At 29.6% G+C, this 16,934-nt stretch overlaps 2 long non-coding RNA genes across 3 annotated transcripts; one reads left to right on the top strand and one right to left on the bottom strand.

The window, feature by feature from the left end:
- Positions 1-400: 400 nt before the first annotated feature.
- On the bottom strand, positions 401-6,799 carry LOC130899091 (uncharacterized). 2 transcript variants are annotated; one of them, XR_009059969.1, is made up of 3 exons: positions 6,454-6,799; positions 2,836-6,394; positions 401-875 (listed from the first exon to the last, which is right to left on the bottom strand). It is a non-coding gene; the product is annotated as an uncharacterized LOC130899091 (long non-coding RNA). The 2 variants fall into 2 exon arrangements; XR_009059968.1 differs by having other exon boundaries at positions 401-6,394.
- A 241-nt stretch (positions 6,800-7,040) lies between these two features.
- Positions 7,041-10,317, top strand: LOC130899087 (uncharacterized). Its single transcript, XR_009059967.1, has 3 exons — positions 7,041-7,212; positions 7,268-7,505; positions 7,561-10,317. It is a non-coding gene; the product is annotated as an uncharacterized LOC130899087 (long non-coding RNA).
- The last annotated feature ends 6,617 nt before the right edge of the window (positions 10,318-16,934 follow it).

The raw sequence follows: 16,934 nt of genomic DNA, 5'->3' as shown, positions 1-16,934 counted from the left end.
TACTCGTTTTCATTGTAAACTGGAATGAATGAGTCGATATCAATATGTCAATGCACATGGAGTGTTTTTTCTAAGAAGAGATTGAAAAGTGCGTTTTTAAAAAATGGAACAATAACTTCACACGATAAAAGTTTGATCTAAATCATGTTTCGGAAATAATTTTTATAAGCATATAACAATTATCTGTAGTGATTAATACATGATAAAATAATGCACAAAATTCATAAAACGTACAACGTTGATTTTTGAAAAAAAAAACATGCAAATACATGTTACTTGTTCACTAGTATCAGTCTCAAAATTAGCATCATACCAATTTTATCATTATGGCTCCTTTAACTGAAAGATGAAGGACGGAAATTTTAATGATGGTAGGTTAAGGCGATAGATTTCAACATCATGAAGAAACATGTGCTTTATTTAACGTAACAAATTTTGAATGACGGATGCTTCAAAATCTGAAGGACCAGAAATAAGGAGACGATGAGAAGTTGGATATTTTGCTGTATTAGAAGACACCTTTCACGCAACTAAAACAGTATAGCAGTACTTCTGGATCTAATTGCGGCATGTCCATATCCAAATAATAGGGAAAACTTGTACTTCAGTATTTGGTTCCAGCAAGATGGAGAACCCCCACATTATGCTCTTAATGTTCGAAAGTTTCTCGAGATACCTCCTAGATAACCTGACCTCACCCCTTTTGATTTTTTTCTATGAGGACATTTGAATAGAATTGACTACGTTTACAAACCAGAAAATTTAGACATCAAATGACTCATACAACTCCGAAGACGATCTAATGCTAAGTAAACCAGGTGTACCATCGTCTTGACCTTTGTCTGGCAGTGAATGGGTCACAGTTTGAAAAATTCCTGTAAGAAATAGATTTGGTTTAATAGACTATTTACTGTAATTTAAAAGTTATTAATAAAGTTTATTTCGGTTTTTATTAATTTCAATAATATATGTATGACGTCATAACCTTGAAAAATTCTTGTTCGTAATTGAGTGGAAACATAAAGGCTACATCCAAAGGTTGTATTCGGTGAGATATATGTTGTAGTATTACGAGTAGATGGACATTATTCTCCCATGCTTTTTCAACCAATGTTAAATTTTTAGTTTGGGTTGCATGCCTGTCAAATATCAGTAGTACAGAATCTTCCTTCGTTGGCTTAACATACTCTATGAAATGATCAAACCAAATATCAATAAATATGCTACTTTGCATTCATCCTGATGGATGATATTTAACAATAGATTCTGCTCAAGAGCTTGACATTTCCTTACTCGTGGAAATATTAATAGAGGGGTAATATAATATCCGGAATCATTAAAGCAAATTTCTGCAGTGGTTAATGTTCCTCTTTCAGCCGAAGATAAGCTTGTTTTTTCCCTTTACATGAAAAAATTCGGAAGGACCTATTGGGAACCTTTGAAACCTCTATTTCGTCGCAGTTAAATTTTCTTACTGTGTGGAAATTTATGTTTCATAAGTAATTTCCCCTATAGGTTAAAAAACGAATGTTGATATATTTATTAAAAGACGAGGCTTTTGCTATTGAAGTGTATTCTGGCAACCTCACAGAAATATTTTGATTTCTTTTTAAAAAGCTGTGGATCCAGTCACGCCCAGCAAGACCTTTTTCCTGGTTAAAATTATGAGGGATTTTATTTTTTTTTGGCAAACTGGAATGCAAGTTGAGTAAGATAAAATCGACAAGTTCCTTCTCTTATGCATTAGAGAAAACTGGCTTAAATCGGCCAAATATCTTTTTTGAAGCTTCGTGGGGATCCTTATTTGAATTGATTCTTCTCCGAAGTGTTGTCAAAGGAACTCCATATTGAGTTGTAGCTTTTTTTCTACTCAAAATATTATTTCTGACATCCTGTATGGCCGCTGTCATGCTTTCTTCCGACCAAGCATATTGCGCTTATAGTTTCTCACCATTGTTAAACAATCCTAGAAGAAACAATTTATAAACTAAAATATTTTTGATTCTTGGGGGCGAAGTTATGGCCACTTTATACCAAAACTGAAAAAACTTACATCTAAATATTATAAGCGCGTGCTAAAGTGTCTGTAAAAATTCACCACAGTAATATGTATTGAATTTGACGTCAAAAACGTTCGTTGAAAGTTATTTCTTGATATACTTACTAATTTTGTCTGCAGATTTATTTTTGTTGAAAATAATTTGAATGATTGTTTCTAACATTTTTAGTGGCCTAGACTGTAGCTGCTATATTGACAATGAGTTATTCTAATTAGTAGAATAGTATATAAATTATTCATCTACGTCAAAAATAACATTGTACGGGTTAATTTCCAGTTTTGAACATGTAAAGTGCAAATATTACTAAATGACCTTCTGTTGTTGAATGAACAGGTTTTTGTCAATATTTATTATTCATAACAATTATAATATAATTAACAATAATGAATGGCTGTTATTTTATTTTTTGACGAAGGCAAAAACAAATTAACGATAATTTTTTAATTTGGCACTTTAAATTTCTTTGTCACTTAAAGTTTTTCAAATTAGTTGAAAAATAGTTTATATGACAATAAATGTTTTGATTTACAATTATTGGAAACTATTAAACTATGAATAATTTGAATTTTTACTTGTTTGTTTTTTTATGTATTAAAAATTAAAAACAGTCTTCTTATAGCTAAAGCAGACTGTATTTTGACTATGAGCTATTTGTATATCAGGAAATATCAACGTCAATTAATAATTTGTTAATAAGCTCAAATTAATCCTAAACACCAACAATATTTTCAACGAATAATAAACAAGATATGGGTCAAATTTATTTTGATCATACCTCGTATGTAACCTCTTTTGTCTAAACTCTAGAACTTGATAGTTGAAACATGCCTCGTAGAAGTTAAAATTTGAGAGTCACATCTTGGTATCGAAATCGATTGTAACCATAAGAGTTGACCCCACTGCAAATTTACAAAGATTTGTTGGATACAAAGAGATCTGCATAATGAGAAGATGACGGCATTATTTTAAATCTAGTAGATCGACGAACATGTAAGTGGAGCACTCGCACATGAAAGTGTTAAAAAAAGAGTATGAATTTGTGTTGCAAGATCAAGAGATTATTGGAGACTGTAGGCTTCTCTTTTAATGTGGCAAATAATACAAATACTGCCGAACTGAAAAAGATAAAATTGCCTTTAAGCTGGGTATCACTAATATTATCAGATGCACAAAAGCAAATTCCAACATATATTTGCGGTCATATTTTTCTCAGATGCTTAGTAACAATAGATGAGTCATGGTTCCATAACTATATTTTAGAGACCACAATTCAGAAAAGCTCAGACAGACTTTAAAATTAGTTTAGTATCCGCTACATTCTCTAGATTTTGCCCCCAGCAATTACAAACTGTTTTCAAAAAACAACACTTGTGTGATAAAATTTATTCAAATGATGAAAACAGTGTCAGCGGTTAAGAAAACGAATCGTATTTTTCGCGAATCAATTTTGATTTTATGAACTTTCAAAACAAATTCTTAGTGTTCCAACTTCTTCCTACTAATTTTAATATGAAAAAGTTACATTTCAAATAAAACACTTAAAAATCAAATAGTGTCCGGTACCGACAAACCACCTATATCGGGTGCCTTTCATATCCTTATATATGCTGGCAATAAACAATTCGGAATTATGTCTCAATATGTTTATTTTTGAAATTGAATATTTTATTTTCTTCTTTTCTAAAAACCATTTATCTAAGTTCCACTATCATATTACAAATTTATATTCTTTTCAAAACACCACGTTTTTGTGGCCTTATACCTTAAACATTTATACTATTTTCATCAAAAAAGATAATATTCAAACCTTATCAAGTACCTGTGTAAAATGTAAACTTGCCATTATTATTTTATGAATCATGTCAATTTAGTATTTAAGATCCATCTCGCCAAGAGAGCGTTAATTTATTTAAAACAAATAATATTTTCATGAACCTAAGATGATTTGTAGTTGACACTATACTGGGATATTTTATGATCCCAATTAAACTTCATTATTTCTAGTGTGTCCCAATATAAAGACGGTTTATTTAATAAACAATTTGATGAATCATTAGTTGCAAACAAATTATACATGCAAAAACGGTACCTAACATTTACAAGAATTATATGATGATTGATGTTTAGGAAGATCGATATTAATAATAATAAAAAGTTTAATGAGAATCCATTTATACCTTCCTGTAACATTGCAATTATTGTTCATATTAAAACATTTGAACAAACGAAGTCTTAAAATTATGTAAAACAAATATTTTTTTTAAATTATCTGCGAGCATACTTATTTGATATTACTTAGGCATATAACTTGCAGATATATTATCACAGGAAGTCTTTGATGCTATCATGGATTTGTAATCCATTCATAGTAAATTTTCTTATAAACTAATCACTTGCAACACATCAGGATATCATTACAAAATTATTTCTGCGAACTGTGCTTTATTCATAACTATATGAGGATATTAACTGTAATTTAATCTTATATGCAGATGACTTTGTTGTGTATAACTCTCATAAAATTTACTCAGATACCCGGGAACATTGATGTTACAATTCACTTCAGGAATATCGACAACGTATTTATCATTGCATTTATGTAGAGAATATAATTTTAGACAATATCGTATATCCATACAAAACATTAGTTGTTAGTTGTGTTATTATACTAAGCAAGGAACTTCTATTGATTCCTTACAATTAACTCGAAGGTTTTGATTGAACTTATTCTTGCTTATTACCCAATAAGCCAAATTTATAATTGATTATAAAGGTACTCTTCATGCAACCTAGATTCAAAGGTAATTGAAAATAAAAGAGATCCAATCCAGTAGAAGTTATTTTGAGTGAAATTGTTGATCCACTACTAAAATTAACCAGATTATTTACATGGGAAACAATTTAAAATCAAAATACTAGAGCCTACAATAATTACAAATATCAGGATCATGTACATATTTTTTACCAACTAAATATTAGATGGAAAGACCTTCCACTTGCAGTATATTTGGGAAAACAAGAATTTACTGTCGAAAAAAACAAACCTATAGAAAATCCAAGAACAAATCTATATGTATATGATAATGAAATTATACAAAAATTGAAAACAATTAACAATAATAGCATACATATTTCTGTAAACAAAAGTTACTAATTGAATGCTTTGATATCAGCTTGTAATCCCTAAATTTCTCTATGTAAATGTACTCTTGGTAGTATAATAGGTATCCAAAGATCTCTGGATGTTAAATGTATATCTTCATATTATTCAACTTAATAGTGATGATAAATTAGAATGAATACTTATATTTGTTCTAGTGAGTAACTTAGTTGAGAATAAAAAGTTGTCATTACTATTGCTTGTTTATCCACTTAATATTCTACAAATAATTCAACATCATATTTGAAATTTTACCAAATATTTTCAATAAGATGTGTTATTTCTATATCCAATTAATCATTTTCTTTATTTCTATTAACCATATACTCAATGTCTCAGCTTGTTAGGTAGTACTAAATTCTCAGCCTCATAGATTTGTTTACTGTAGTTTCCATAAAGTTAACTTTACAAAAATATACCTATCTATTTATTATGTAAAATGTAAAATTTATTTTTAACTGAATAAATAATTTCCTTAAAAATTCCCAGTCTATTGAATTTTCATTATTTGAACAAGAAACCATACTTCCCTATAAGTTTCCATTCAATTGATATGGATTGAGAATTTCGTTAAATGCAATGGAATTTCTTGAAATGAATTTAATTTTTTATAAGATTGTATTGTAACTTCTGGTTATTGTTTCCTAAATGTAAATTGTTATTCTACTGGTATTTCTGAACATTCCTTGGCCATGAAGCAAAACAATTAGTGATTCTTCTCATTAGATCTCATTATGTGCCCTGTTCTTGTTTTGTGGTGCTTTTGTACTTTCTACTTATGAAACAGTTTCGAGTAACTTCTATAGTAGCTAGTATAAATTGTAGATTTTTTATTGCCCTTTTCAAGTAGTCTATTTTGTAAGTATCTTAGATTCTGAATATAATTATCTGCATTTATATGAATTTCCTCACTCTATTTTTCCTATTCTTTCAAAATATTTTCAGCTGATATTTGATTACAAGTTAACTTTTAACAATGTGTAGAATAAAAATAATGGTAAAGTTCTTGAACGATACTAGAGTTTCAAATACTCATCTTCAATCTCCATATTGCTTGTGAAAAGATATTTCAAGATCTTATCTTCTTCGGCAATGTCCAAATTGCTTAATATAACGTTTGGTTGGAGGAAAATCTTTATGTAGGAATTTAATCTTAAAAGTCCGCGTCACTTAACTGAAAATATATTTGTTAGGTGATATATTAACTCAATTTTACTTAGTATGATACAATACCTTCTAATGTTATTGGTCACAACTGATCAGTAATGTAATATGATAAATGAAGTTTTTTTCGATATTTAACTTCGCTTCATATTTCTTCCATATTTTAGCATGTTTTTCAAATAAGGACTACTTTCTAAGAAATTCGTTCTTAGGGCCTGTAGTGACTAGAAATTATGAAAAAAAACATGATAAATAAGTTACCTTCTTTCAACATCTTTAAGAAGTAAGCTTTTCCAAAGAATAATTATTATTCATTCATTAATAACAATAGCAATATTTTTTCAACCATTATTTATTATTTAAATTAGTAACTTTGTTGTGCTAGTTTATGACATTTGTCTAAATCATAGAACTCGAAAGTCAAGAATAAATTTATATGGAATCACAGAACATCTATACAGTGAAATACATTTATGTATGTAGTGTGAAATATGAGAAAATCTGAATAATTTTTTTACTCATTGAGGAATACCAAAATATACACTATAGGCACAGAAATAATACCAATCATATGGTTGGTCTATGATACTATTACAGAAAAGAAACAGATGAGTTTTTCAGTAACCGAAATTGTGAATGTTCCAGGCACTCATTTTATAACCGGTAAGTCCGTCAACTAAATCGATTGTAAACAAATGTTTTTGTTTGGCATATTGTACTTATTAATAATTATTATTTGTTTCATTCTATGTAATCTTAGTGAGAGTGAAAGGTATTTGTGCTTGAGAAATCAATAAATACACCAGTTAATTTTTTTACACATGAAAGGTAAGAATATTAAATAATATTTTATTAAGATAATCTAAAATAACTGAATTTTCAGTTTTTGTTTTATAAAAGCGAGGAGGACGAGGTATTTATGAAAGATGATATCAAAATTTGATTGCAATTTCCAAGGAAACGACGTCTGTAAAAACAAGGATTATAAAGTTGTTTCATGTAAACCAATAGTAGTAAGTTAGTGTAAAAATGTACATTTTTAGATGTATGCGATAATGAGTTAACATTCATAGTTGAAAAAGAGGAACATTTGAGTCAATCAAACTGCAAATGCAACCCAGGTAGTCATAGGAAAGTTGCATAATAATTTAAATTGCTAAAATTTATAGTTTTTAGGACGAAGAGATTGGAAAACAATGTGTTGAAAACTTGAGAACTCTGAACAGTAAGGGAAAGAGGTGAAAAAATTAATCAAACACTTTCATTGAATTTTCTCAAGATTTATCCTTTTCATAAAGTAATTTACCTATATTATGAGTATTTGCTACATTCTAATAACTTGGTCCATTAATTGTATTCACTAAATTAGATTTTAAGAAGAATATTTTATTGAAAAAAGTTATTATTTCAACTACTGTAGCGTATGAAAGAACAAAAAATTAAATATCCCACAGTTTATATCCAAATATTCCTTTAGTAAATAAATGATTTATTTTGACAATATTGTATTAATTTATTAACTTTGGTGAGATGAAGTAAAGAAAATGTTATAAATATAATAATTAAAGGGCGAATTTTTCATATATTACTAATAATTCCAACAAATTATTCCATATGTGGAATACAACACAGAAATGTTTACAATAAGCTTTTAAAATTTTGTAATATTGAATTATATCTAACTAGATCAAGCCTATGAAATCAAGGTATATCTGGTATTACTAAAACAATATGGTTGTTAACTTCTTTAATAATTATTGCTATAGTTTTATCTATAGATATATCAGGATCATATCAAAAATTTCATCATCATTTCCTCCAAGAGATAATATTTTGTCGATGAGCTCAATCTATCGCACCTACACACCTAAGAAAACGGCTAATTTTTTTTAATCATTTCAGGACGAAGTCTTACTATACAAGTTAACTTTTTCTCGATTATTCATTTTGAAATGAACTTATCAATACCTATAACAACATAAGTATGTAGGGTGAAATCTCCTATTGTCTGTAGTGTTGATCCTGTAGCTACATATCTTAAAAGTTATTAATACCTTTTCCTCATTAGTAATTGCATGAATACTGCAAAGATAAAAAGATTTAAATTTTCTAGAAAGGTAAAATGTTCTTAGTGCACTTACTCATCTCTCATGTTCTTTATACCTTTCCCTATTTCTCCATCGAAATGGAGCTATGAATTCATCCTCATTCCATTTAAAAAATGATTTTCGTGAACCCTTGGAAAACAGTTGAAATTCTTGTTGGTTTATATTTTGATAACCATTATTATTTGTTCTTATATAACTGAAATTCCAAGACACGAGTTACATCCATAAAAACATATAAATACGAAACGCTGACATTAGGAGAAAAAATTTAATCATTCATAATTATCATAAACTTATATTAAACATTACATTACATATTAAATAGTTTTATTGATAACAATTTATATATTATAAAAATGATGGTAACCACAATTACCTTTAAAATTTATATATGTTAGAAACTAATATTGGTATTAGATTATGGGTTCAGTTCAAAACAATAATATAATTATTTAGATACATGATAAGACTTCAACGTAGTTGTTTTATCGATTAAGAAAACAATCAATACACCACATGTCAAAACCTACATTTTTATATCTAATAAGTATATGAATTTGAACTGAATTAATATTAAATTACCCTTCAATTTCAAATAAATGTTTTTTATATAAATATTATAATTATCTTAATTTTTAACATGAATCTCTACTTTTCTCGGTGTAAAATAAACAACTTTTTTTTCTGTGTAATAATCTGCAACTCTGTTACTCATAGATCAAAGGTTCAGACAAAAGCTGTCGCTTCTGTATTAGTATTAATTCTGTGTCATAGGTACATAGTGCACAATGACAATAAAGAATGTATACTCTATATCATGAGAAGTGCACAATTACAAAGTACAATGACAATGTGCTAGTTTCTGAACGAGGTCGTTGTGTCTGACGTTAGCAGTATGGAATTATATCTTAGAAGCTGAAAACATAAATATAGAATCGGACCCACATTCTATGCTTTGGCTACTTCCTTTCTATTTCTGTGTTCTGAGATTGAGAAATAGAAGCATGATGGATTCTAATGAATTCTATTATTTTATAAATGTTTAAAATTATGTTTTTTTTAGGTAATTATCAACATTATCAGATAGTTATCACAGTTGCTAAAATATGACAAATGGTGCATTCCACGAAGCGTTCACGGCGCCAAAAATACTCTTTTGGGCGTTCCACATAGTGACTACGATCGTTGTGGTCGCGGCGAGAACGTTACTCATGACGTCTTGACTAACGTTCACGACGACCCTTGTAATGAGGTGGGTCGAAATGAGCATTAAAATAATGTTCTAAGCTCAAACAACACAGATTGCAACGATGAGAATCTATCTTATTATTTGATGCCGTTATGTACTTTTGAAGCATTGTTGTGTCGCAGGAGCAAATATTTTACTATCGCCGCAGAAGATATTTTGATTTTACTTCAATGTAAATTAGTTTATCACAGTTAAAAAATTCATAACTCCTTAAAGCTTTTTCTTTATTTTTTCTGTTTTGACATTCGTTAATATTTATCTCAATAGTCAAAACGCCTCGCAACCCATTTCACTTGGGTTTACGATTATAACAGTCTCGACTAAATGGAACGGGAAATATCGTGGTTGTGAACGTGATTGTCGTGAGTGCTTAGTGGAATGCACTCAAAAAGGAAGTTCAGTAATATATGGAAAATGCACACATTGATAATCATAAGCAATACTCGATATATTAAAGCTTGAATAGAAATCTGAGATTTCGATACAAATTATGGCTCTTATATTTACCGAATGAGAATAAGAGACAAACTCGATTATACAACTAAATACAGAGCGAACAAGAATAGAATAAAAAAATAATATAGTTTGACTATGCTAAATCGTACTCTCGAGTAATTAAAATACTTGCTATTTTGAATCGACAATCAATATTATTTATATTAATGCAATTCCATCTTATATTATTTTTGGTGCCATTTCTAGCATTCGTATTTTTGTTTAAGTTTTCATTCTATATCATCCTCTGAACCAAGATGGTTAGTTTTGTTTGATTAGTCTACGATCTTGGCTTCACTCACTTAAGGCATATCAAAGATATAGTTCCCGGAGTTTTTTTTTCTACAGATTTCTCAGATTCAAGATGGAAAACTAGTTTCACAGTTTCGTTTGCATTCTTGAAGACATTTTCTTTAAAAATGTAGGTATTATTATAAATAGACGTTTTCAATTGGATTTGGAAAGAGGAGAATTCTCTGATAGGTAGATATTTTATGTCTCTAAAAGACGTATAAGAAAGAAAATAGACTAATTTATATGCATATAGAAAGAAAACATTTTATGGCTGTTACATAAAACAAACTTACCCTTTGTAAAGGGTAATTTGAGCCGTGATATGCATGGATTCCTTCAAGTAGTTACGAAGTTTAAAAACGTACCTCTCTCTTAACGTTTTAAGGCCTGAAAAGGTTAGGTATCAGATGGAAGGGTAATGTGAAACACTTTCCTAAATTATGAAAATGGAATTGTACTAATCTTATCATTAAGGAAATAATTTTTTATACGATAATGTATGGTCTATAGTAAAACGAATATCGAACTACGTTGGTTGTTGGACATCCAACTCCTTTGTATCAGTAGTAACTAATAACAAAATGTATCTAGGTCATTTTCTGTTCATATATAGAAAAATAGTTAATTATTATTATTACACCATAATACTGTAGATTAAGTAGTTTACACTTTGTCTATGACAATTTTTCTAGATATATCCTAAATTCTTCTGCACGAGGCAAGGACATGTGAAAATTTTATTTTGGGGGTAACGAACTAGAGTGAAAGATTTATAAGGATGTAAAAGATAGTAACTGAAATAAAATTTATCGGAAACAAACAGAAAAGAAAATAATAGCAACAGAAAAGTTGTCTGCGCTAACTAACCTCGCTCACTCGTTCGATAAACTAACTAAAAATGCAGTAATACCGAGGTTTGTCAAGAAGTTTGGTGGAGCATTTTTTAGTAATTGTTAAAAACCATAATTTCATGAGAATTTTGGATCATGGTGAAACAACTCTAGCAATCCCCCTGTCTACGCTCTTGCATTATGTATTTCATCATTATAATTCGAGATATAATATATTTTTCGAATAATCTAATAAAAATGCTGTTCTGACCTTAGTAAAAGACAGATTTTTAGCAACATTAACCAGATCATTTGTTTGAGATTCATGAATAATAATAATAATAATAATCAGGTCTTAGAAAGTACTGATGAAATTACATTGAGTAACTTATACAATTGTATACAGTCGAACTCCGATAATTCGAACACCGATAATTCGAATTCCTCGTTAATTCGAACTTTTGCGTCAGTCCCTTGACATTCCTATTACTAACACATGTAAAAAAACCTCGATAATTCGAACTTTTGAAGTTCGAATTATCAAAAAAATTCGTAATTTCTGTGTTAATTACCGAAAAATTCGAATTTTTGGCGTTTAAATAATTGAAAAGTTCGAATTTTTGATGTTCGAATAATTGAAAAATTCGAATTTTTCTTGTATAAATTATGTATGTACAAAGGTATTAAAAAATTCGAACTGTTAGTGTTGAAAAAAATTGAAAAATTCGAATCTTCAGATTCTAGGTAAGACGACGATATTTTGTCGAATCACTCGATTTGCTTCAAAGGAAAAAATCGTCAGCATGAAGCAATCTAGCATAGCTGATTTCTTTACAAAAAAATAAATATATGTATTTTTTTTTATTTTAAGATAAATAATCGGTCCTTTTTAGGACCAAAAATTCTTCAAACGTATACAAATTATTATTTTAAATAAATAAATAAATAAATAAACATGTTATATACCCATAACATATTTATTTATTTATAAAATGGAAAGATGCATCGAAATGCATACATATATGTATGTAAATGTGCACAACTCCGATAATTCGAACACCTCGATAATTCGAACTTTTGCTACGGTCCCTTGCAGTTCGAATTATTGGAGTTCGACTGTACTAAGTAACATATAAAATGAAACACTCAATATAAATGAATTTATCTCAAAGGTGACAACAGCCTTCCATACCGTGATTTTAACATTGCGGTGTTCAGGGCTCTCAACACAAAAAAATGAATATTTGGTCATTCATCATGCAGCCTTCTCACCCTGCATGAATAAACATAAGTCTAATTAATCACTAAAGATCACATTAATGTCCCACTTAAGCCGTTCTGTGGACTAAACTGGTAGATTACTTACTTACCTAGGAATGGAGGTAGGATAGACTTATGATGTTAAAGTAAGTCCAATACTCTAGTTTGGCGATAAATATATATCGCATTGTAATTGTGCCGTGCTCGATAAATCTTTGATCCACGATTAACCTTGTAGGCATGAAGCGGTCCCGTGGAGTCAAACGCCTAATGCAGCGTGGTCTCGATCTAGCTATTCGTTTACGACCTTCTTGATTTCATATTGAGTAAAAATCAATACCATTGTGCTGTTTTTAAAAACCAAATGCAAACTAAAGCTAAAAAGTACAATTATTGTGTATTTATTCATTTACAATAACACAAATATCATTCTGTAGATATGGTTGAAAAACTGATAATTTCTTATTCTGACTTATTATAAATTACTATAAATTTTTTCTTGCAAAATCATTGATAGTAACTGTTCTGTTTTTATGTCATCTATAGTTTATTTCAGAAAGGTATAGAGTAATAAAACATCATCAGGTATGTAAAGGGACCACAGAGTGACCCAACGAATATTTAAGCCACTTTCATAGTTTGGTTGGGGTCAATATATGGGTTAAGCCTATTGTTATCCATTCACAAACACTGTAAATAGGTGCCAAAGGCGTGTCGGTAGGATACTCGTTAAAGGAAAGAATTTTATTGTAACAGAATAAAAATTAGGCATTATGTAAATAGTATTAGGTACACTTATTTTTTATTGAACATTATACAGAAATTAAATTATAAAAAATCATATTCTTCGTCATCTGAAGAACTGTCATCTCCTCTTGACGTTATAATTAACGGGTCGACGTTCCGATTGATCAAGTAATCAAGATCCCACATTTTCTCTTCTTCTTTAATGACATGATGGACTGCTTTTCGCCAGTTCTCTGGTCTCACCTCCTTAATGGCTTGATCAAACAGTAGCTTATTAACGTCTTTCATTTTGAGTGTCGTGTTGTGTCTTGCTACAAATCCTTTCACTATCAAATTATCTTCAAATTCAATACTTTTATCGGTTAACCAGTCAATAATTTCTTGTTTCCTCCAAGATGAAGTTGGAGTCTTCTCTATGCGTCGAGAATGATAACTTGCGTTATCCATAATTACTACTGAATCAGCCGGAAGATATTTTATTATTTCACCAAAAAAGTCTTCAAAAACATCCGAATCCATGTCCTCGTGGTATTCTCCCGTATGACACGACTGAAAATTTTGGTTAAGGCACCATTGCACTTACTGCGCATGGTTCAGCCGAATCTAAAATAGGGTTGGAATTAGGCAGAGGCACTAATAGAAGGTTAAACGCAAAACGTAACTGTATAATTTACTACCTAAGTAATCCCTACATAATATTTCAAGACCTACACCTATGGCCGACAACGAAATTGACCCGAACTGGACGGAATTCCCCATTTTATTGCTCTATATCTTTCTGAAATAGACTATAGTATATATATATATATATATATATATATATATATATATATATATATATATATATATATATATATATATATATATATATATATATACAACTACAGCAAGTGATTGTAAGTGAATTTATAGTCAATAATCATATTTAATTCCATATATTCTGCTTTATTCTTTGTATTTCTTTTCTTCTTCAAATACTTTGTTACTGTATTGCTCCAAATTATTTTATTTTTATCCTATTCCAGAGTTAGCTCTATATTCAAGTTTCTCTCTATGTGTTACTTATTGATTTGTTCCTTATTTGTTGTAGTTTTGGTTTCCTCTTGGTTATTAAAAGTGCTAGTTTCAAATCTATAGGTGTGTTTTGTTCAAACATTATTCTATGAATAAATTTTTGTTCTCCGCGATAGTTTCAATTTTCTCTTGAAATTTATAAGTCAGTAGCTAGACTAATTTTTCGGTTGTCCTCGTATCGCTATTTATCACTTATCTACTATTTGCTTATATATTACTTCTAAAGAATTTATTTCTACGCACTCTATATATAACCTTTGTTGGTTCATGCTTAACTGATTTTAATGTGGAAATACCATTTCATTTCAAACTCTTATAATAGCTAACAAAGAATTTCCAAAGTAACACCTCGATTATCCCAATAAAATCCCCAACAGCGCACAAAACAACAATTGAAACTAGCTACCAATTTAGTTAAAGTGCTGTTTTTTTTCTATCCACGAAAACCTGTTATTTCCTAAAGATAAAGCTGTCCTGTAATCAGCTCTGTTTTGTTTGAGCAATATATAGTAGCCAATTACTCTATCTATTTTCTCTTGAAACAAACTTCTAATTCCTTCGAAACTAAATGACAATTTTTGAGGCAAGTATGTTTCCAATTCCAATAAAATGTGAGAAATAGTAATGTTTTTATTTCACAATAAAATGGAACAAAAGATCCCATAAATTGTATCACTTTGAAATTGATACTGCGGAAATTCAATACATTCAAGATACCAAAAAAATAAATGGTATTCGAGTTCTATTTGCTAAACAAACTTCGAGTACCAATAATGATAAACTTTAAAAAGTTTGAGTTTTGACTATTGAAAACGCTTAGATATTTGAAATTGTTGTATGGCCACTACTAAGTCCTCTGTGTATGCTAGTTATTGTGTACTAGGTGTCCCATAACGAATAGCTCATGGTTATTTCATACAATCCACCCTTAGAACAGCTTCGGAAACAATTTATTGCTTTGATAAAAGCTTGGAAATTTTTAATAAATACTTAAATTTTGACATCCTTTACCAGAGATCGTAATGGACTACCAAACATTAAAAGGGCAAATTTCACAAAATGTCAACAAGGAAAACAGGTATTCAAGGATGGCGTAATTCTAAAAATATCGATTTTGATCAAAAATGGCCAAAAAATAAAACCATTTTACGAATACCACCCTACCATTATGAATTGATGAATGAGTTTATGGGGTGTGTGCTTGTTTCATGGCATTGCTCCAGTCCACATTGCTTCGTTTTCCAATGCTTCTGTACATGAATGTGGGTTCACAGAGATGGAATAACCACCATATACCCCTGATCTGGTCTCGTCTGACTATTTTTTGTTGGGAAAGCTTAAGACTGAGTTAAGCGGTGAAAGATTCAACAGTGGCGATGAAATTTAACAGGCGTTGTACGAGTATTTTGAATAAAAATATGCATCATATTTTTACAGTGGCATAGAAGCTTTAGTCAGACGTTCTGAAGTGTATGGAAATAAAGGGAGAATATATTGAATAATAATCACACTTTTTTATTTATGACCTTTTTTTGTATGTTGGGCTAAGAACTTACGGAGCGCACAACATATTTCGTGTATTTAGTGTGATTTATGTATCTGATAATCGACGTGTATGGTTACCCTTATCAAGCAATTCAACAAAAGTGGATGACTCATAACTAATACTCAAACAAGGAAAGTACAGTTTGACAACCGTGAAACCAAAAAGATATTTGAGGAAGAATGGATGTAAAGTTAAATAGTACATTTCAAAAGTCAGTTAAGTTTGCATGATTAGATAGATAATTATATTACTTTTTATGGACACAAAACAAAAGGACTTTCTCTAAATAATAGCACAAGAGATTAATCTCTGAAAGAGACCATACATTACCGTAAAAATATTGACAAACTTCTATTATTCTGGTAAAAGATATATGATTTAGAATTGGCTCGAGTATGTACTGAAAAAGAGGTCCTTTTAATAATAATATGAATCAGATGAGAATAATGAATTGGTCTTTGCAGATGAATATTATTCATGTGTTATCTTTGAAGGTTGTTTTTCAAATAACCTTTACATAATGTATACATCATATATGTTATTTATTGCTTTAGTTAGATACCATAGATTAAAAAAATTAATTAGCTAATTAAATTTTGAAGAATAACAGGCTCTCAGTAAAAGGTGTAAATTGGGTTTCACTTGATAATATCTACTGGTTAGTTGTTACAGAAAATATGCTCCTCATAAGAACTACAACTAACATTAATTGAAATAACTCACAACAGTAGTTATTTCGCTCAATGATTTTCTTATTTGTATTCTTTATTTATACTTTTATAACTGTTCAACGACTAGGAACAGATATTCATCCATTCCATATATTTCTATTTCCATTTTTTGTTTGTTTTCAATCAGCGCTATCAATATCAATAAACTCAGTTTACAAAAAGCAAAATTCTTGACGAAATACCAACAGGAAATACCGGGGTAATGCACCGAAAACA

This window comes from Diorhabda carinulata, chromosome 1 (genome assembly GCF_026250575.1).
Source record: "Diorhabda carinulata isolate Delta chromosome 1, icDioCari1.1, whole genome shotgun sequence".
Classification (NCBI taxonomy): domain Eukaryota; kingdom Metazoa; phylum Arthropoda; class Insecta; order Coleoptera; family Chrysomelidae; genus Diorhabda; species Diorhabda carinulata.
This window is presented reverse-complemented; position numbering and strand designations above follow the sequence as displayed.